This window comes from Ictidomys tridecemlineatus, chromosome 8 (assembly GCF_052094955.1).
Source record: "Ictidomys tridecemlineatus isolate mIctTri1 chromosome 8, mIctTri1.hap1, whole genome shotgun sequence".
NCBI lineage: Eukaryota > Metazoa > Chordata > Mammalia > Rodentia > Sciuridae > Ictidomys > Ictidomys tridecemlineatus.
The window spans coordinates 83,547,067-83,570,207 of NC_135484.1; positions in this window are offsets into that span (position 1 = coordinate 83,547,067).

Genomic DNA, 23,141 nt, shown 5'->3' on the forward strand with positions numbered 1-23,141 from the left:
GTCTTTTGTAACCCATTGATCATTCAGTAACATATTGTTCATTTTCCATGTGATGTAGGATTTTTCCTTCCTTCTTTTATGATTGATTTCCAGTTTCATTCCATTATGATCAGATAAAATGCATGGTATTATCTCCATCCCTTTATATTTACTGAGGGTTGCCCTATGGCATAATATATGGTCTATTTTTGAGAAGGATCCATGTGCTGCTGAGAAAAAAGTATATCCACTTGATGATGGTTGATATATTCTATATATGTCAGTTAAGTCTAGGTTATTGATTGTGATACTGAGTTCTATAGTTTCTTTTTTTAATTTATTTTATTTTATTTTATTTATTTATTTTTTTATTGTTGGTCGTTCAAAACCTTACACAGTTCTTAATACATCATATTTCACAGTTTGATTCAAGCGGGTTATGAACTCCCAACTTTACCCCATACACAGATTGCTGTATCACATCAGTTACCCTTCCATTGATTGACATATTGCCTTTCCTATAGTTTTTTTATTCAACTTTTGTTTGAAGGATCTGTCCAATAGTGAGAGAGGTGTGTTGAAGTCACCCATAATTATTGTGTTGTGGTCTATTTTATTCTTGAACTTGAGGAGAATTTGTTTTATGAACGTCTCAGCACCATTATTTGGTGCATAAATATTGATAATTGTTATGTCTTGTTGGTGAATGGTTCCTTTTAACAGTATATAATGTCCTTCCTTATCCCTTTTGATTAACTTAGTCTTGAAGTCGATTTTATTCGACATGAGGATGGCCATCCCTGCTTGCTTACGAGGACCGTGTGTGTGGTATATTTTTTCCCAACCTTTCACCTTTAGCCTGTGTATGTCTTTTCCAATCAGATGTGTCTCCTGGAGGCAATATATTGTTGGATTTGTTTTTTTAATCCATATTACCAGCCTATATTGGAGAGTTTAAGCCATTAAAGTTTAGAGTTACTATTGGAATATGGTTTGTAATGCCAGCCATGTTTGATTATTTATCTTTTTTTTTTAATTTAGTTTGTTTCTCCATGATTAGCTTTCCCCCCGCCGTCTATCATTACTGAGGCACTTCCCACTGATGGTTTTGGTTGTTGTTTTTCATTTCTTCCTTGTGTAGTGTTTTGCTCAAGACGCTTTGCAGTGCTGGTTTTCTGGCTGCAAATTCTTTTAACTTTTGTTTATCATGAAAGATTTTTATTTCGTTGTTGTACCTGAAGCTTAATTTTGCTGGATACAGAATTCTTGGTTGGCATCCATTGTCTTTCAGTGTTTGAAATACGTTGTTCCAGGGTCTTCTCGCTTTCAGTGTCTATGATGAAAAATCCGTTGTTAACCTTATTGGTTTACCCCTGAATGTAATCTGCCTCCTTTCTTTTGTAGTTTTTAATATTTTCTCTTTGTTCTGTATATTGGATATCTTCATAACAATGTGTCTTGGCGTTGGTCTACTGTGATTTTGTGTGCTCAGTGTCCTGTATGTATCTACAATTTGTATATCCGTTTCCTTTTTTATTTCTGGAAAGTTTTCTGTAATTATTTCATTCAGCAGGTTACTCATTCCCTTGGTTTGAATCTCTGAACCTTCCTCTATCCCGATGACTCGTAAGTTTGGTTTTTATGTTATCCATATCTCTTGGATGTTTTTCTCATGATTAGACTCTTTTCAAGATGATATATTTTGTCTTCATTATCTGATGTTCTGGTTTCTACTTGCTCCACTCTGTTAGTGATACTCTCAATTGACTTTTTAATTTGGTTTATCGTTTCCTTCATTTCTAGAATTATTGTTTGATTTTTTTTATAATCTCTATCTCCTGATAAAGATGCTTAACTTCTTCTTTTATCTGTTTATGTAATTCATTTTCAATGTGTTCTTTCACTGTTTGGATTGCTGTCTCTTATCCTCTTTAAGGTTCCCTTCCATCTGTCTAAGGTAATCCTTGAGTTCTTTATAGGACCATTTTTTTCTGATGACTCTAGGTCCTCCTGAATATTTAGGCTGTCCTTCATGGTTTGTACTCCTTTTCTTCCTTGCTTTTTTATGCTGCTCATGTTACTTCTTGTTCTGTTTGACTGCTCAGTTACTGTTTACTCTTATAAATTTATTTGATGCTTGGGAGGAAAGATATTAGAAGGGCAGGGAAGAAGTCACTAAAGAGAATGAGAGTAGGCAGGTAGAATTCAAGGAAGGGGGAATAGGAAAATTGAAAAGAAATGAAAAGACAAAAGAGAAAAAATAGAAAAGAAAGAAAGAAAATTAAAAAAAATAATGATAATAAAAATGAAAATTAAAATTTAAAAATAATAATAAAATTAAAAATTTAAAAAAATTAAAAACATTAAAAAAAGTTAAAGAACAACAACAAAAAAAATTAAAATGAAAGAAAAAACCCAAATTAAAAATAATAATAAGAATAATAAATGCAGTCATAGAGTTTGATTAACTTCTCTTCCAGTAGGTGGAGCTGTGCCCACTGGGCCAAGCTTCTCCTCTCAATAGGTGGGAACCAATCACTGTGCAGCAGCTCTTCCTCCCAGATTGGGTGGGTCTCCAATCCTGAGTGTCTAGGGCCTTCTCTTGTGTTTCCTCAAGCCAGGCCCTGTTCACCTGTAATGCTCCCCACAATACTGGCTACACGCCAGGTCTGCTCCTCCTGGGAGCCCTGTTTTCATGAACGCCTGGTCACACTCTCCCTGTTTGCCTCCTTCAGACCCTCAGTTTGTAGAGCTTGGGGCTGAGAATCCCCAGCTAATTTGCTTGCCCTCCAGTAGCCACGATCCTGGTAGCTGGTGCAAGAGACCTTAGTTGTCAGCACTGGTGGGAGCGGTAGCTGGGAGTTCTGAGCCATGAGTCCTGCGCCACTCCTGATTCCCTCAGTCTGGCTATCGCGCTCACGGGAGAGCTGGGAGGGGCCCTTAAGGTTTCCCCACTGTGTGGAGAGGGATGGCTAGGGGATTACACACCTGTCGCCGCTGGTTTCAATGAAGTTATCTCCTCCACCCATGACGTCAGTTCTCTGCCATGGTGGTATCCCATGCAAATGGTGACCGTTTGTTCCCTTTGCTGGGTGACCAATGCAACGGGTGGGTCCTGACTGTCTCTCCCAAGCCCCGTTTCAATCCTGTGGCCACTGCCTATGAAGGCTCGGGTGGCTTTTACCTCTGTAAGTTCAGAAGGGCTGACCAATTATTTCAGCGGGATTGTTAGTGCTGAGTCACGAGAAGCAGGCTAATCGGAGCTTGAATGCAGCCGATCCGGGCTCGGTGTATGTTCTGAGAGGCCCAAACTGTTTGCTCCAGATCCACGTCAGCTCAGCATTGCCTAATGATCCTGGGCAAACAGCATTTAGACAGTTTACAACTCCCTATGCCCGTGCAGCTGAAGAGGTCAGAGACTTGATCTCTCCGTGCCCGCCGCCATGTTGGATCTCCTTGTAGTGTTTTCTTTACACTGGTAGGAGTATATCCATGTGGATTGTTAATACATGTTTTCAGGTTTTAAGGATCAACCACGCATGTCAACAGTACATGATCTAATGAAACACAACAACCCAATTTGTGCAAACCCCATGTTTTTTCTTGTAAATTTCTGAATGGTTCATCTTAAGATACTTGATTCACAAGTGTTAAAGAAATTACTTATTTTGGTAGCCTATTACTAACCTGTAGAAGAAGTGCAGCCCCCCCCCCCCCCACATATCAGATATGCTCTGCTCTGATCCTGCAGAATGTTTTATATTAAAATTTCCTATGATGGTTCCATTTCACATATTCTGTGTTGTTTGTTCCATAAAAGCATTTATATTTTTATTATTTTATGTGTACTAATTTGGTGCTCAGAAAACATTGTCTAACAAAAAATAATTTATTGAGGATCTTAGTGTTTTTTTGTTTTTGTTCTTGATCATAAAATCTCTGGAAATTAACCGAAACACAGAAATACTATGTACTCTGTAGTATAGATGTATTCATAAGTCTTTGAGCAACTAGGGATTCTCTTTCTCTTTATTTTGCAGAAACATTACCTGATATATCTCCTTGTGGCAAATGATTTTTCACTAAAAATCTCTTAAATCCAAACTTAAAATGAACCAACATTTTTTTATGTGAAAATTGTTCTTTGTTAGAATTGGGTCCTCATCTGTCAGTAAAGGGGTGCACAGTACCAAATACATCATAATGTTTTCCTTGAATTTCTAGGATTTCCACTTGTGGAAAATAGGATTTATGCATGAAATATATTTAAATGTGACTTCCACAGTGACATGAAGAAAAATAATTGAAAATAAAGTTGTATTCATTCCTTTAGTGGTAGTTTGCTCCTTTGGTTGTGGAGCATGTTATTTTAAGTAAAAATATCCAAAAATAAGAAGGAATAATATTACTGATGCCAAATATTACAGGATATATAAATACTTGAGTAAATCCTTATGAGAAGAAGAACCGTTTTCAAGTCTTCAGCTTTTCGGAACAGAAAGAGTGTTGATTCTGGCATTGATTGTAAACCACCTACGTATCATTTTTCATGAGCTCTCAAAAGATGAAGCCAAAGGGCAAAAATGTATACTGAAATTCCCTGTTGAGAAGATGGAAAAAAAGAGAGAAGAAACCCGACAATAATGGAAATATTAAGTCTGCAAATTTAATAATTTTTGACTCTGCCAACCAAGGAGTGAGAATTATAAATACTCAGTCATATTCACTTCTTGTATTTCATTTATTGCCTACTTTTAAAAACACTGGGCAGCCTGGCTTATATTTTAGCCATGTGATTGACAATGTGGATTTGCTTAAAAAAGGTCAGCTCTAGTGAAAAAAAAATTATCTGCTGACTTTCTTCCTCTGAACCATTACCTTTAGAGAAAGGGGGAAAAAAAGAAAAAGAATAAAAAGAATCCAATATCAGTTTTTATTCATGAATATGTATCTCTTTTAACTCCAAGGCCATCTTCTACCTGGAACACAATGTTTTTATACTGTCAATAAAAGTGGCAAATTTGATCTTTTAAATGAAAGAATAGGAAGACCTTTTATGTTTTTGTCTCAAGATGTTATATTCATTTGACTTCTGTGAATTACTTGTTGCTAAAAAATATTGATCTCATTTCTGGTTGCATACTTTAATGAGAAACTGGACTCACCAAATCTTTAGAAAGCATTCAATGTAGTAGTCATACACAGATTTATAGGTACCACCTTTACAAGGAGTTCTCTATGATTTCTAGGAGAGTGTTTCATTACATGGGTGCATAGCATATTAAGAAAATCATGGTAAACCCACCAACAAAAATATTAAGCAGGCATTGAAAAGTATGTTTCAAATGAATTTTCAATGTTCTAAAATAATGTTTTTTAAGGAAATAATGTTGTCAAATAAAATATAGGAGGATATTTTTAAATGTAATGTGAACTTAATTACATACAAAATGTATGAATAATATAAAAGAAGTATTTCAAAATATGAATACAGCTTACTATACATGAAGGACTTTGAAAATTTCTTTTCTGTTTTTATTTATGTAGCCTCAAATCTTCTTCTCCTATTATTTTTGTTATGTCATTTATTATTACATTATAATTATACATAATAGTGGGGTTCATTGTGACGTAGTCATACATGCACATAATGTAATTTAGTTCATTTCATTCCCTGGTACTTTCCCTTTCCATCCCCTCTTCCCTTTTCCTCCATACCCTTCCTCTAGTCTACTGTTCTCTCTTCCATTTTCATGAGATACCCTTTTTAAATCCTGTTTTTCTCCCTTCCACATATAAAACATTTGGCCCTTGGCTTCCTGAATCTAGCTATTTCACTTAGCATGATGATCTCTAATTTCATTCATTAACCCTCAAGATGCCATAAATTCATTCTTCTTCATGACTGAGTAAATCTCCATTGTGTGTATATACCACATTTTCTTTATCCATGCATTTGTTGATGGACAACTACACTGTTTCTATAACTGGGCTATTATAATTTGTGCTGCTATAAACAGTGTGCACATATCACTGCAGTAAGCTGACTCTAGTTCTTTTGGGTGAAGAAATGAAGGAATAGTTGGGTCATAAGTGGAGCCATTCCTGGTCTTTTGAGGAATTACTTTACTGCTTTCCAAAGTGATTTACTAATTTCCAGTTCCACCAGCAATGTATAAATGTTCCTTTCTCCCCACATCCTGGCTAACATTTATTATTTATATTCTTTATGATTGCCATTCTAACTGGAGTCAGGTGAAATCTTGGTATAATTTGATTTGCACTCCTTTATTACTTTTTCCCTACAGGTCATCTATCCAACTTCTCCTCTAGTCAGAAGCATGCCCTAAACTTCCCATTTTCCTCAACAATTGCAAGTATAATCATTAAATTTAAACCAAGAATTGTAATTTCTAAATATTTCTCATATTTTATTCTTCATTATCTCATATCATTACCCTAAATCAGGATAACCATCCCTTGTCCAGGTTGTTTAACAACCTCCTACCTTGTCTCCTTATCTCTAGTTGTCTCCTTTACAACCATCCTCCATGAAATAACCTAGGAAATTAATTTCAAGTGAAGTTCTGACCAGGTACCTCTCTTTAATTTATGTTATATTGGCCATAGAATCAAGTTCCTTAATGTGGCATAAAATAGTCCTTCCTTGACCTTCCTTATAAGTTTCATCTTGCCCTTTCCACATATTTACCATGTGCTATAAAATGTATACATTAGCAATGTTGTTTTTATAGGTAGATCCAGGCTAGCTACTACTCTACCCAGTATACCCTGAAAAAAAATTTATGCCAATCATAATTTACAAATAAGGTAGCTTCTTCTATTGGAGAATTCAGGACAACAAGGAGAAACTACAGACTTTCTGAAGTGGGCTGAGTATCTCTCCATTACCCTGATGCTTCTCAATTAACCCATATTACATAATACTGAATTAGGCATTTGTTTCTTCCACTACCACTACAACGTTTTGAAAACTGAGCCTGTGTTTAATGCATCATTCATAGTACTTAGAGAATGTGTGTGGGATATAGAAGACATGGAATGAATGCCTATTGAATCAAACTGAACTTAGACCTCTGAAACAAATACATTTAGATTCAGTGTCGTGGCTTAGGAAGTGAATGTTGGAGTGAATTAAGAACCAGTTAAATGGAAGTTTAGTACTGGAATTGGGAAGTTTTATGGCTTATTTGGTATGATATAAAAATCTCAAGAAACTTATTTTTTGATGTTTATTTTTTTCAACCCTAGAGAAATTCTATATTGACGTTCCTTAGAAATATGACACAAAGAAAATGTGTTCTTCTTCAAAGCTTCAGATCAAAGAAGTAAGTAACTATAATATTTCATGGACTAAGTGGGCGCAGTGTCAAACACCATCTCAGTGCTATGCAGTTTACTGTGGCTTGGAAGCTTCTTTCTGAGGCATCGTATTTTTCCTAACACTTACCTAAGAGGACATACCTAAGGTTTGGAAATCAGTAGAGAACATCCATTTCTGAGAAATTTCCTGTATTTTGTGGTTCTGGTCAAGATGGTCAAAAGCATTGTGCCGTGTATCCTGCTGGCCTAGCCCCAGGCCCAGCACAAGAAGATCCCTGAGATCCAGGTTTGAATGCTGATTAACCACAATCTCTGGGAAAAGCAAATAAACCCTTGGGTTTCCATTTCCTCCTCTGTGACATGCCAGCATCAATCTTGCTCAAGAGAAGAGGTCAGTTGTGTCAGCGCATGGATGGACTACTGTTTTCACTGCTCACTACAATCTCAGAAGCTACCGGGCACAAACACAGCTCACAGTGCTCTGCAAGTTAGCATGTTGTTACTGGTCTTCTAAGATACTTGTCAGAAATCAGACCCATCTTGGTAGTTTTTTCCAGTAGGAATAATAGTATCAGTCCCAAACATCCTTCTGTGAGTTCACAGCTTGTGATTCTCAGTCTCTGTGTCAGCTAGTTCCTCCTGGCTTCTTCATCCTGAGTTCAGTTATGTAACCTAGAATACATGTGCTCTATAATGCCATTAGTCTTTACATATGACCATTGTCTTAACAGGGCCTTTTTCTGAGTTAGAATGAGTTTCCCAATGACATGCTTAATAAGTTGGTTACATATATGACTTCCTTGGCCTTCAAATATTTAGGAAATTATTTTTCACACATAACCTCCTCATTCTAATTTATGCCATAGGAAAAAAACTCATTTCATTAAGCAGAAAAGTGCAAATGGCTCACAATGCAGGGAGCTCACTGTTGAGACAGAAGACTCTTTCCCTCTAACAGTCTTACTGTTCTTTCATTTTAAGCATAAACACAAGTACAATTATGAAAAAAGCTTTAAAAGGACTGAAATAGAGTTTTGGCATGTTTAGTATTTTTTTTTCTGATTTATACACTGATTCTTTCAGGGAAGCTAACAGTACCTATAGTTAATAGGAATAGCAAACAAGGAAGAATGAAATGAAAAAGAGTATAGCAAACCATAAAGAAGAAAAAATAGAAGAGAGGACAGGGGAAAGTTAGAGAGATTAGATAAAATAGATTGCTTACTATATGTCAGATGAGTCAGAAACTTTCAGTATTGTAAGTGGCTTAATCCACATTTTACATATTTAATAAATGTATAATCTAATTATCTCCACTCTACACTTAAATACATACGAGAAAGATTGAAGAATTTGCCCAAGTTTGCATGACTGTCACTGCCTCCAGTTTGAGTCAGAGCTTCTACTTCAATTTCAGCAAGTCTCTCCCCAGCCCCAGCTAAGTGTCTACACTATAAAAGACACAAGCCCTGTGACTCTGCTTCTTTACCTTTTTGAAAAAAACAATTTTATAGCTCTTTTTTTCTTTTCCACATCAGCCAAATTTTAGATGCCTTTTGCTTACATATATTATTTAAATATATGATTGTACTCCGAAATAACAATTGGAGAAGTATCTTTGAAAGGTAATGAAAGAATTTGGAAATTCTTCAAAGAATTAGGTTAAACATAATTATTTTATCTTGGCCCAAAAGTGTATTACTTCATGATCAAACATTATTTTTCAGAATTAAATATCTAATAAAATGGTTTAAAAACATTTAACTTGCTGTAATATTATCTGGGATTAAGAGACTTAAATGAAATTTTCATTATATCTTAAAAATCAGCATTTTAATAACATCTGAGACTGTGTTATGAGAAAAATATTGCCAGTGGTTTTCTGGATAAGAAAAATATCAAAATGGAAAATACTAGATAATTAGCCATGCTTGTTATTATAAATATGGCAGACAAAGAAATGCATTAAGGATTCTAAACTTAAGGATTCTAAAGTATGAATTAATTATGGATTATGCTTAATGCACTCCCTTAGATCAGTTATCAATGTCATATAGTGAGGAGTTTTAGAAAGCGCATATAACTAAGTAATTTAGTTAATACTAAAACAAACTATTATAGTAAAACTTTGACATTTGGCAACTGTATAAGCTCTCTAGGAATATGTATAGAAATTTTAGAAAAAAAGAATATTATAAATTATAATTGGTAGCCAAATTTATTTTAAAATTTTGTAATTTAACTCTTGATGATTTTAGAATGTTAAGGAACCAAAATGTCTTACTAAACTATGTTCTAGAATTTGCCTATTAAAAATGGTAGTATGGAACAAGAAGTTGGAAGAATGCCGTTTTTGTCCTTAGAATGAAGACACTTTAATCAGATGAGGCTCAAAGAACCTAAGTCAAATTCACAAGGGTGATGTATTTCTGTCTTCTTAGAGGCCTATCCTTTCCCTAGTTTGAATAAGGAGTTAAAGCTTTTGTTAGGTTAAGTTGACATGCACTTATTAGAGAAAAGATTCAAGAACTAGAAGAGCAGATGAATAATATCTTTGATGGTTTCCATTATGTGGTGAAAGGATGGATGAAAAAAATCAGAAAAAAAGGTAATATGGCACCTTAAATAAAAGTTTTGCAAACTTTTCTCTGAAGAATCAGATATTAAATGTTTTCAACTTTGCAGGCCAAATAGTTTCTACTATAAGTACTCAATTCTGCCACTACAGCATGAAAGCAGGCTTGGACAATACATAAATGAGTAAACATGGCTGTATTCTAATATAAATTTATGTATGTTTTTTCCATACAATTTCATGTGTTGAAATTTTTCTTCTTTTGATTTGTTCTGAACTATTTGAAAAATGTAAAAGCACTCATTCTTAGCTCACAGACCATATAAAAACAAGCCACATTTGACCCCACAGGCCATGGGTTGCCAACCCTGCCTTGGATGGATGGATGGCTTTTTTGTTGGGATGGAAAAACTAGACTAAGAACCAGAGTATTTGCTTAGGAGCATCCACATGCCACATCTAGATGTCTGTGGTGAATATGGCCAGAGCCGATCACACCCAGTTCTGTTTTGACCAGCGCCCAAGGACACTGGGTACAGGATAGCAATACAGAGAGGAAAGAAAGGAAGGAAGAGAGAGAAAAAAGAGAAGGGAAGGGAAGGGAGAAGTGGAAGGAAGGGAGGGAGGGAGAAAAGAGAAAAGAAAAAGACTTGTTTAAACCTTGAAGACTATTTGGTTTTGGGGTCTTCAGAGTTAGTGCCTGTCTTCTCCAAAAGTCTGAAAATTGAGGGAATGCAGTCAATTGCAGTCATATTCACTGTATGATGCCAGTGCTTAGCACAATGCCTGACATGTAGTAGCAATTTTTATACAGATAAACTGAACTGAATAGGCTAGTGCATGTTAGAGCTCAAGGAACACTAGGAAAAATATATGCAATCTATTCAGAATGAGCAAATGTGGTTGCTTTACAATAACAATTCTGAAGGAGAGAGATAAAGTAAAATAATATCATATAAAATATGAGTTATAGGAGAAACTCTTGTTTATTTAACAGGCTTAAAAGCTTCAAGTGAACTTGAAAGCTCACAAAGAGGTAAAAAATGCATTACTTAAATTCAGCTCTATGCATTTTAGATAGAACTTCATAAAGTTGTTAGGTCTATATAAAGTTTTCTATAAACTTTGGTTGATATATAAAGAACAACACAAGAACCAGGCCTAATGAACTATGCCTGCTTCATCTTGAGTACAGAAGCCCAGCTTGTTCTCTGCCACTGAATCAAATTAGGAGCAGATGGTAATTGGGACCAGATGAAGTTTCGGAGGGAGGAGATGCAGGACATTCCAAAGTGCACACTGAACTTTTTTCCGCAAAGACTAATGTCAATTAGTAAGACATTATAGTCACTGCAATTACACATGGCAAGCGAATTACCTTGAAAATGAAGCAATTCATTTTTATTGACTGACATCATTCTGAATTTTGGAAAATTAATACTGATCGGTGACTTTATAGGTATTTTTTCACATTTTTTTACATGTTCTGGTCTACAAGGACTGCTTCTTCATATTGAAAGGTAGTCCCTTTGTATTTTGTTTTGCTTTTTATTAATCCTTTAGTTTTATGAAAAACTGACATTAAGTTAACAAAATAAATCTAAAACGTGCAAACAGGCTCATTTAAAATTATTTTATTATGTATTTCATTTTATGTGCTCTATCATCCCAACACATTCTGTAAACAAACAAAAAGATATTTGTTTGAGTTATGATATTCTCAACTTTAGTACAATCCGAAAACATACTTTTTAAATTTTAGAACAGCAGTCTTTGATAACTATTTATCAGAAGTGTTTATGAGAGTGGACACATGAAAATATATCATTATTTTATTTGTCCCCTGTAGGAGCCTGTGCACATTACTCAAGTAGTGGCTCTGGCCGCCAGTCACCAACCACGTCGGGAAGGTCATGTCTGCTGTGGATGGATCATGCTGGGAGGGAAACCCACCAAGGACACCCATTTTATGGTTAGCCAGATCACAAGAAAAGCAAGTCCTGAGTAGGAAGAGTCAAATTGTGACAATTAGGGACAGATTGGAATGGATAAAAGGGAATGTAAATGTTGCTAGCCTCCTCAAGATTCTTCAAGAGCTATATATAACACTAGAATAAAGCAAACCAGATTCCACAATTCTCATTACATGCACTTCCTGGTTTCTTGTCTTTTGTTTATTCTATCTTGTCACCTATTCCTTGAAACCCAACACCTTGCTTTCTATCTTTTTAGGACTTGAGAACCTGAGCCAGTGGTGTCTCCCTTCCAAATATCCACAGCAGTGATTAGTGGAAGGCAGAGGTTGCGAACATAACTACATATGGAGGTCAACATTGTAATGGCTGGGCTGGTTGTAACAAGAGACCCCCTTCCAGAGCCTCAGTACTGGGCACACCTTACACCCTCCTGTTCTCTGAATGAAGCTGCATCCCCTCCAACTCACTCATGTGTGCCATATGGGAATGTGAGCCAAGTGTTGCCATAAATCCTGATTTCTACAAGAATTTTGCAATTTTTTTAAAATTTATTTTTATTGGTTGTTCACAACATTACAAAGCTCTTGACATATCATATTTCATACATTAGATTCAAGTGGGTTGTGAACTCCCATTTTTACCCCAAATACAGATTGCAGAATCACATCGGTTACACATCCACAATTTTACATAATGCCCAATTAGTAATTGTTGTATTCTGCTACCTTTCTTATCCCCAACTATCCCCCCTCCCCTCCCCTCCCATCTTCTCTCTCTACCCCATCTACTGTAATTCATTACTCTCCTAAGGGAAAGAATTTTGCAATTTTAACAAGAAATTTAAAAATTTATAGGTGGTGGCAGCTAATTTTAACTATCAAGTACATGCATTGCACATCTCGTGCCCCTTCTTTAGTGACTCATTTGATGAACTAGCACATATGTGATGCTTTCAGTGTTTGACATTCACTATATGAGCATTATAAACTTTGATTAAAATAAGTGATAGTTTTACAGTATTTAATTTTTCTTCTTTACCCAAATAGAATACAGAATATGTAGCAAAAGGGAACTAAAATAAACTCTGTCTTGAAACCTCCCAGAGATGATCAGATTATTTCTTTGTTCTGTTCAACATGTGGACTTCTTTAAATCTAAAATATACCTAAAAACACAGCCTGTAGATAAGCCTGCACTTTGTACATTTTTACTTCAGAACCCTAAAACGTGTCAAGTAAATGACAATTTGTTAACTACGTCTATTTCCAAAAGCAAAATAAAACTAAGCTATGATATGAAAATATAAATAATAAAATCAAAATAGAATACTAAAAATTTTTAATAAAACCTTATACTAATAGGGCTTCTGCTTTTGATTCTAAAGACGACTTTGTTATATACTCAAATGAGATACAACAGGATAAAACTCTTCTGAGTTGAAAGGATTACAGAAATGATGTGTGTTAGTATGAAACAAAAAAATCACAGAAGTTTTTGTACTTCCATAACAATGTAGACAAGGCTCAACAACTGTGTTTGCTTACCCATTACTGGTATATGAGTGCATATACTTCTAATCTATATTTGATAGTTTCATACAAATAAATATCTGGGTAAATTTATTTTAATTCCTTTATTTTTTCCCTTGTTTTTCTTTAAAAAATAATCCCGTGCTTTTAGCTTTGGAAAAGTCTGTATGTTTGAGTAGCATAAAGTGAAATAATCTGATCTTCCCTAAGAGGTTTCAAGGCGGAATGTATTCTACTTTTGTTTTACTTCACTTGGCTTAGTCTAGTGGTTTATTTTCTTAAGGCGGGAGTTTTTAAGTGGACAGTTGTTGCAAATGAATAGTTTCTTTAAGGGAAATTATTAAGTTCATTTGGATGAAAATTCAATTTTAATACCATACTGAAGGTGGAAATTGTGAAGAAAATGTGCTTTCTCTTTGTATCCTAGAAAGTTTTATACACACACTCACACACACACACAAAGTGAAAATTATTGTTATTACCATGTGAATTCTTTCTAACCCATTCGTGATGTAAAGGAGGGAGTTCTCTTTTCAGTAGGAGGCAGATCATTTACAAGATCAACGTCTAGTAGACATTAAGTTTTAGCAGATATCAATGTGTTCATGTTTCTCTCTATCTTCCCGGCGAGGGACCTTCTAATATTTGAAAGGGTTGCACTTAGAATGACCAGAGATTAACCCAAGTCTCTTTTCACATTCCTACATGGACTCTAAATGGTGGTCTTGCCTTTTCCTGTGGTATCCAGGAAAACCACATCCTTACTGCCAAATCTTAATGAGAAAATGGCAAGCAGATTAAAAGAGAAGTGGTCCCCTGGGTGACTAGGAGTGGAGTTAGAAGTGAAAGAACTTGTGTCTGGAGCAGGCCTGGATAGAAGGGACTGAAAAACAGTCATAAGGTTTCATCTATGAGTCTCACTTTTTTTTTTTTTGCATATTTCAGTGGTTTTAAGATCTGAAAAAATATTTATGAAAGCAAAATTAATGTTTAGTGTCCATATTTTGATTCTGATGAATGAATTTTTCCAACTAGTCTAGGTTTCTTGTGTGTTATATGTGAAACAAAGAGGTTAACAAAAAAATTAAATTAAGGATAAACTTAGGAGGAAAATGATCTTTTAGTTAAGAACTCTTCCAATGAAAACTTCACACCTAAACAAAAACATTTCTCAAGTTTATTAGTTTGCTGAAGGCATTGATGTTATGTCAGTATCTGAGGGATGATTGTCATAATGCTCAGGCTGTGAGGAATTTGGGTTACCTTATTTTCTGTAACTAATCATCTTGCCCTGAAATCTCTATTCGGCCCTCTGGCTCTCACCTCAGCTCCCTTCTAAGTCTTCCACTGGAAACCAGTGGAACTTCTGAAGGGCAGGAAGAAGTATGCAAGGGAAAGGTGCAGATGGAGTGTCCTAGGCAGAGACAGGTAAGAGAAAACAGTGGGTTTGAGACCTGCAAGTGGCCCCTGGTGGCTCAAGCTTAGAGAGAGGGTTTGCAGTCTTGCTAATGGGTTTGGACTTTGTTCTCAGAGCCGTATAAAGGGTTTTAATCAGAGGACTACATTCCTGGAACTTTCCAATACCAGATATTTAGAAAGTCAACTTATTCAAATGGGTCTTAACTGCAAATGTGGTAAAAACAATATTTATGTTAAACTGATATCACAGAACAGAGTACAGGAAGTGGCAGAAGAGGGGTTCATTCTTGTTCTCTGATTTGACCTCACTCCCATTTGTACACCTCATATGTCCCTGTGTGGTGATCTGCTTTAGAAGCAGTGAATAAGAATTCCAATTCCTTCCCTCTGCCACTCACCCCTTCATGAAGGCTTAGGTGGCAAATCTAAAGAATAGCAGAGGGATTAAGTGGACTCCTCACATCAGGGAGAGAAGTCAGAGGAGCCCAGAAGTACATTCAATTTGATCCAATGCATAAAAAGAATTATTGAAAACCTACTTTGTCCCTGATCCAGTGAGGATGCTGGGACTAACAATGAAATGATCTTCTTCTGACATGAATATAATACAAATACTATTCAATATTATGTCATAACCAATAATGCTAAGAAAAATTATAATGTCTAAAATGATATCTAGCCATATTTTTCCAAAATATCATGGGAATAGAGATGAATGCATTATAAATTTTCCAGAAAAAAAAGCATCATTTCTTTAAAAGGGCCAAGAATGGTACAGAGGAAAGAAAATATTTTTGTATTTATTAAAAACATTTTATCAGTTGATTAAATCATTTACTCATTTATTAATTCATCAGCCCATCTATTTAATCAGTTGGGCAGGAATGTTTATTAAAAATTAAATGTCCCAGATATTGCACAGGATAATAGCAGCTTCAGGAAAATATAGCAAGATCTTTACTCTCATAAATATGCAGATGAATAGAACCAGCTTTTACCCTTATGGGCTTAAAGTATAAGTGACAATAGCAACTTATATGTGTAGAAACTCCCATTTTACAAAGTGTTATAATACAATCATCTAATTCAGTTTTTGCAGTAGCATTTTTATGAAGTTTTCCATAATCTTTTGAGATTTACAGAACTTATTCTCAGAACTGAGTCTTTAAATCTAAATCTTCACACCAAGGCCTATATTCTGTACCAAACTAAACGCACCACACACTGTAAACATGCACTTTAGCACTACTTGTCTACCAAGGGCAAAAAGTAGAAATCATTTCAGAGTTTCAGAATCCATCTTTTCTACTAATAAAGTAATTATGGGCATTAATGAGTCAAAGATTGCTTTAAAGGGCAGAGAAGAGGCCTGTCAACTTTTCCTATTATGGGATATATGCAACATTTTAGACTTTGCAGGTCACAGAGCTTCTGTCTCAGTCACTTAGCTCTGCCCGTAATCCTAAAGCAGTCATAGACTATGGGCAAATGAGTACAATTCCTGTATTTCAATAAAGCTTTATTTACAAAAACAGGAATGGGGTCAGTTTTGGTACTCAGGACTTAGTTCACTATACCTCATGATAAGACAAAGGTCTGAGAACTAGAAGGTGCTCAAGAATCATCTGGATTATCCAACTGCTGAAGAATTATAGGTCATCTTTCTGAATCTTTATTTTTTAGAAATTCAGCTTCCTGGGCCTCCTGTCTGGAGATCTAATGCGAAGGAGGTAGACGGTTGAAAATAACATTTTGAAAAACTCTGTAATTACTTCCAAATAGTCATTTTGTAAAACAACTATACAACAAAATTAATTCCACAGTCTACAGCCTTCGAGACCATAGAGCAGCAAGCAATTATCCAGTGTCACTAGTGCCCATGTTTTAAGACTTTGGTGGGGTCAACTTGCAGAAAGATGTCCAATAATTCTTCAGCAATTAACAAACTGTTTTTTTTTTTTAAGCAAACCTGAGTCACAATCAAAGTGATCATTTGGAATTGCATCTTAATGCCGTGATCTCAGTCTCATATAATTCTAGTTTTATTTTATTTTTCAGTTTTACTTTTTTACTGTGGATTCTTTCAAACAACATTTCTGATTAATGCATGCTCAATGTTGGAAGTTTTTGATAATGGTCATAAATTTTAAATCCACAATCACGAATATACCGCATGTATAGGCTTTTTACAGGGGGTCCATTCTTTTCTATTTTCTTTGGTATCTGCTAAGATTTATTTGGCCACCTTGTAGACTTCATAGAGCTCAAACAAGGAATGTATGCTGGGTTGCCCAAAGCTATAATTTTTCCATACAGGCAATAGGAATAACTCAAAAAAAGAGGTAAATCATCTTTGAATTTTTAAAAATATTTTTTAGTTGTAGATGGATACGATGCCTTTGTTTTATTTTTATGTGGTGCTGAGGATGGAACCCAGTGCCTTCCACATGCAAGACAAGTACTCCACCACTGGGTTACAAACCCAGCCCCATCTTTGAATTTTTTGCTGTCAGAAAATAATTGTGACATGATGAACTGAAAACACATTTTCTCAAAATAGTTTTGATTTCAGAAATTTTCTAATTTAAACTTTCTTAAGGTATCATTCAAGAATGAACTTAATTGATTTAGTTGGTGGGGAGCCTCAGACTGGTTAAAACCTGAGGTTTGTAAGCTGGGGTTCACATCTCTCTGGAGGTACACAGGCTTTCCAGGGGACAAGTGATTGAGAGTAAAAATGGAATTAATTTTTGAGTCCTCACTTTTTTTAGGTACTTTCTCCCCAAACTGACTTGTCCTGGCAGTGTCTGAGTTGAAGGTTTCTGCCACAGCCGACTTCATGGGCATGGGATCTATGTGGCAGCATAGGTGCCTGTTCTTGACCTAACACTCCCTGTCACTGTCTTGAGATTCTTAATAACCTTTTTAACAAAGGTCACAGCATTTTTCATTTTTCAATGAGCGAGCCCCACAAATTATGGAGCTGATCCTGTTTTCAAGCATCACTCTGGTTCTGCTTTACCACCACTCCTTTTCCCAATAGCTCATTTCCCAATTTACCAAAGAAGCCTTACCTTTCATGTGTCAGTCTTTCTAAAACACATTGTCCTGGAAGAAGGAAGAAGTGAAGGATGTCAAAACTTCTGGCTGCAAATAAAGGGACAATTCAAAATATTGATTAAAGCCTCAGTAGAACAGTGTTTTTCTCTTTTTTTAATGTATTGTTCTTCAAGATTAAAATTTGATTTTAGAATCTGGGGTTGTGCCATTTAAGTAAATGTTCTGAATTCCTAGAGCAACAAGATTTGTACTCTCTCCCTCACTGATTTCATCCCTGCACTGTCTTTAAGTAATGTAGTGCTCTGCGGGGAGGGCCTCTTATGGGCAAAGCCAATAGTACTCAAGGGAAGAGCACCTAATTCCATCCAGGTCACCAGCTCTGGGTAGAGCTCTAAGCCTTGTCCATCCACCCCACCCCTCCCACCAGCCTTCTTGTGAAGCATTTTAGAATTCCAATTCAGAATTCAGATGCTTGCCTTGAGGTTAAGTACCAATATAATTACTATGTTACAATGGAAAGGTGAAATCAGACATTTTTGAAAAGTACTTAAGTCACATTTAGGTGAAGTTGATAATTGCTACTGCTTGAACCATTATATTTTTATGGAACTTTTTTCCATAAGTTGAATGAAGTGTATCTGAAGTTCCAATTATTTTATTAAAAATAATTAGGGAACTTATATGATATACCAAACATTACTTTAAGAGTTTGGAATATATTAATTAAGGGGAAAAAAGATATTACTCCCTTCACATGGAACTTGTATTTTAGCAAAAGAAGAGAGATTAAAAACCCCATAAGTATATTTATTAGTATGTTTATTAGAAAGTAATAAGTGGGAGGTAGACAAAAATTGGTGTAGGGTAAAGATAGATTGGGTATACAGACTGTGAGGGAATTTAAAAAGTAAATAAAATCATAGGCCCCCTTCAGATGATTTGATATATAAACTATTTATTTAGAATATCATTTTGATAAAAATGCTATGAAATTAATAACACTTACATTTCCCCAATTTTTTCTGAATATATTCTATCAAATACAGTGCCTCTAAGTGAAGACTACGGTCATAATTCATCATCACTCACAAAGTAATATTACTTCTTTCTTCATATAATTCCCAGAAGATGAATACTTCACTGTGTAATACAGCCTTTTGAAAATCAGTAGCTTTCAGTTTTAAAACAACTGAAAGGGAAAACTAAACTGAATAGCTATCTTATAAGACAATATAAGTTTTGATAGAACACTTAACCAGTTTGTGTCATATAGCTCAGAAGTTCAAATCATTGAGCAGAATCACCATAACAAAAGTCTTTCCATTCTTATTTATTCATTAATATGATCAAAGCTTCATACATCTCCATGTATCTATCACCTATGTGTCTATGAATCTACCTTACAAATAGGTATGTTGAATATTATTTTATGCTAGAAATAATAATTTTCACATACATAAATGACTGAAAAATACATTACTACATCCTGAATTTTACTATTTGTACTTAGTAATTGTAAAAAGTTATGAATGTTTTTAGTTTTGATTAATTTTATGATAATGATAAAAGCAGGGTTTATTTAATCCTGAAAATGTGTCACAGATAGTTAAAAATAATTTTTCAGCTTGTATATGTATTTATGTGTGCTATAAAAATTATAAAAAAGGAAATCAATAAAAGGGTTGTGAAGTTATAAAAGTATATTCATTAAAATTAAATTTTGTGAAATTGGACTAGAAATGGAAACTCAGGAAAATTTTAAGGAGATATAAATTTTCTGTTAAAGAAGAGTTATTTCATCTATGAAGATAATGGTGAATATCAAATTGCTGGGTTTTTATGCTTCATTGAATGGCTTGAGACAAATCATATGCTACTATTTTATATCAACCTTTATGACATGCTTTAAGTTATGTTATCCACAATTATTTACATTTTTGTTGAAAATCTTTAAATGTTAAACATGTGTGATGGGACAGTTTTCAAAATTATTTTAGGAGGAATGTCAGCAGAAATTTTGAAGACCACTAAATCATTGGTTTGGACATTTTATTTTTTTTAAAAAAAATCCTGTCTTTCCTTAGATTCATTAACATTGCATCATGTCTTTGTCCTCCAATATCTCTGACTTTTTTCTGCCCATTTGGTTGTTTCTCTTTCCCCTGCCATTCCCAAATTGTGGGTACACATTTCTTTCCCCAAATTTATTACTCTTGTACTATACATGCATTCTCAGAGTTAATCCCACTTATTCAGATGTTTGAGCATGACCTTCTGGTAGATGGGCTCCAAACACAAGTGATGGCAGTACTGCATCTGTCTGAACTGCAGTGCTTTGTCACCAACAGTGATCTGATATTGGTGACTCAAGCTTGAGGTATTTAACTCTCCTTGCCCAACAAAATAATTCTTTCTTCAAAATTTACTGCAGTGGTTTTACTATTCTATAAGTAACACTAGCTGGGAAATTTAATTTTCACTTCCTCCTACACTCCATCATTGATTTTTGTTTTCAAAAAATATCTGAGTAATAACATTTTGGGGAAAATACACACAGAAGTATTGGAAAAGTGAATAGGTAAATGAGTGTTACTCCTTTCTTTGATGTCCATTTAATTAAATAGGAAGCTTCATATCCAGTGATAGTTGATAATTTCAGTCATGTCATGTTATTTGAATTTGGTATTTTTCCTGAAATGAAATCTCTTCTAATGATCCATTCCATAGTAAAATATTTACAAACTCGATAACATCAGCAAAATATTCCAAATCAACAGAATTATTTGTTTAAATTTAAATTGAAAAGATGGCCCAGCTCAGTAGTATGCATCTATATTCCCAGCTACTTGGAGGGCTGAGGAAGGAGGATTGCAAGTTAGAGGTCAGCCTGGAAAATTTAGCAAGACTGTCTCAAAACAAAATAAAAGAAAAAGACTGAGGATATAGCTCAGTGTCAGAACACTTGCCTAGCATGCATAGGGCCCAGGTTCAATCACCAGTACCAAAAATTTTTAAAAAATTAAAAAAGAAAGAAAAGAAGGAAGGAGAAAAATAGAAGGCAGTGAAAAATAAGAGAGAAAAGTTTTATTTAAAAAATCACAAAATATCTTTTAAACCAATATTGTACACTTCCTTCACTATGAAGATATGTGGGATATGTGTAAAACAACAATGAAAATTTTCAATCAATAAAATGTGTATATTAATAAAATATACAAAAGTGCAAAGTATTTTATTTGGTGTGATAGCATTTTCAAACAATTTTCTTGATTAATCCTATGTAAATAGAGAATAAAATTACCTAGAACACATTATGTCCTTAACAGTATAATTAACAAAATGTTGTTTCTTTCTGAATATGCAGAGAATTATCTACTCCATGACAAAATTTATATTATCTAGAATTAACTATAAAATTATTTTCCCCAAATTAAGTATTTTAAAGTTAAGAAGAATAAGTTATAAAGAAAGAATACTAAATGAAGTATGTCGTTAAGTTAAAACAAAAAGGAAATAAGATAAATATTACTAACTTACATTGTTAAAGATCTTGGCTAAATTTAGCAAGAAGATTAAAAACAGGTCTTATGTACTATCAGAGTAATGTATTGAAGTCTGTTGCTTTATGGCATTATTTATGCCATATTTTGACAGAGAAATTTTTAATTGTATGTAAAAATACATTCTAAGTGAGAAATTAGTCATTAGATATTTTAATATAAAGTATCTATAAAACTGATACAGAAATTGTATTAACATAGTTTTAATTATACAAGTAGTTTTCATTTTAAAAATCTAAAAATTATCAAATTATTGAATCAGGAAGCCAAGTACTTTTAGTTTTTTTGAGTTGGCTAGATTTTTGTTTTATGTATAGGTTCTCAGAGACCAATGTATTTAGGGAACATAAAAGCAAATGATGACTTTATTATTATCACCTCTTTAGGCTGTTACAAAGATGGTAAGCAAAATGTTTCTTGATTTTAATATTAATGGTTAAATTTGAAACTATATCACTTCATAAGACAAAAGAGTAAATATTTTCATGTATCAAGTCAAAACCTAATTCCTTTCTTTCAGAAGCCTAAATTATATTAAACTTATTTTTAAAATTTTCAATTAACTTTATTAAATAAACTTTATTTATTTGTCTTTTATGACTGCTAGAGCATATCATCTGGATTTTAACTTTAAGTTAATCTGTAGTCAAAATCTATTAGAGTTAGTATATAATCTTTCTATTGCAATAAGAGGTAAGGTGATTAAAAATAACTCCCATATCCAAGGTATATATAAGCTCTGTGTGCCTGTTAAAATAAGCAAAAAAAAAAAAAATATATATATATATATATATATATATATATAATTTTAAGCATTATGTTTAATTACTAATAAGATGATATAAACAAGTCCCAAGCAAGAATTACTTGATTAAATAATTTCCAGTCTAATTTGTAAATTAGAATAGACTTTATAAACCATCTTGGACTATTACAAATATCCTACATTTCAGAAAATTAAGTATGATGCTTTCAGTTTTCTGTATGGTCCACCAAAACAGTGAATAAAGTTCTAAAAGAGAAACTGTTTTTACAGTAGCCTACTCTGGCTTGGGAATCTTTGCTCAGTGGTTTTGAGAGTCTTGCTGGATTCAGACATCACTCTTTAAAAACGTCCAAAGACAGGTGTATGTGTTGTTTTTTCAGTAAGGAATCAAACGAAGGAGTAGCAGAGAATAAATGCATCATCTACAACTCATTAAACACCATGTAGGTACACACACATTCCCAGACAGCTCATAATCAGTGAAAAGTTTAAGTATTGTACAGAATACTTCTAGAATAAAACCAAAAATTATACTACTAGAATATATGGTGAAGCTCTTAGTTTGGTATGAGACATGTTTTCATCCTATATATAGGCCCAGAACTTTCATCTGTGTATTTTATTGTGTTTCTCTGTCTCCATATGTGTTCACATGAACATTATAAATACTTTCTTATATTATAATAATTAAATATATTTCTGTCAGCCCATAATTCTACAAATTTATCATTTAAATGGTTGCTCACCACTTTGTTTAGACAGTTTTAATTGTTGATCTTCCTAGCTAGATACTATACATATCCTGAAAATGCTGGCATTTGAGAAGATTTACCTTTTTTCAGTACTTACTGTAAAATTCCCTGACTTCAAACAGCTTCTCTTCCTATGTCATTGCTGGAGTAGCACATGACTGCCTTAGCTGTCCAATGAAGT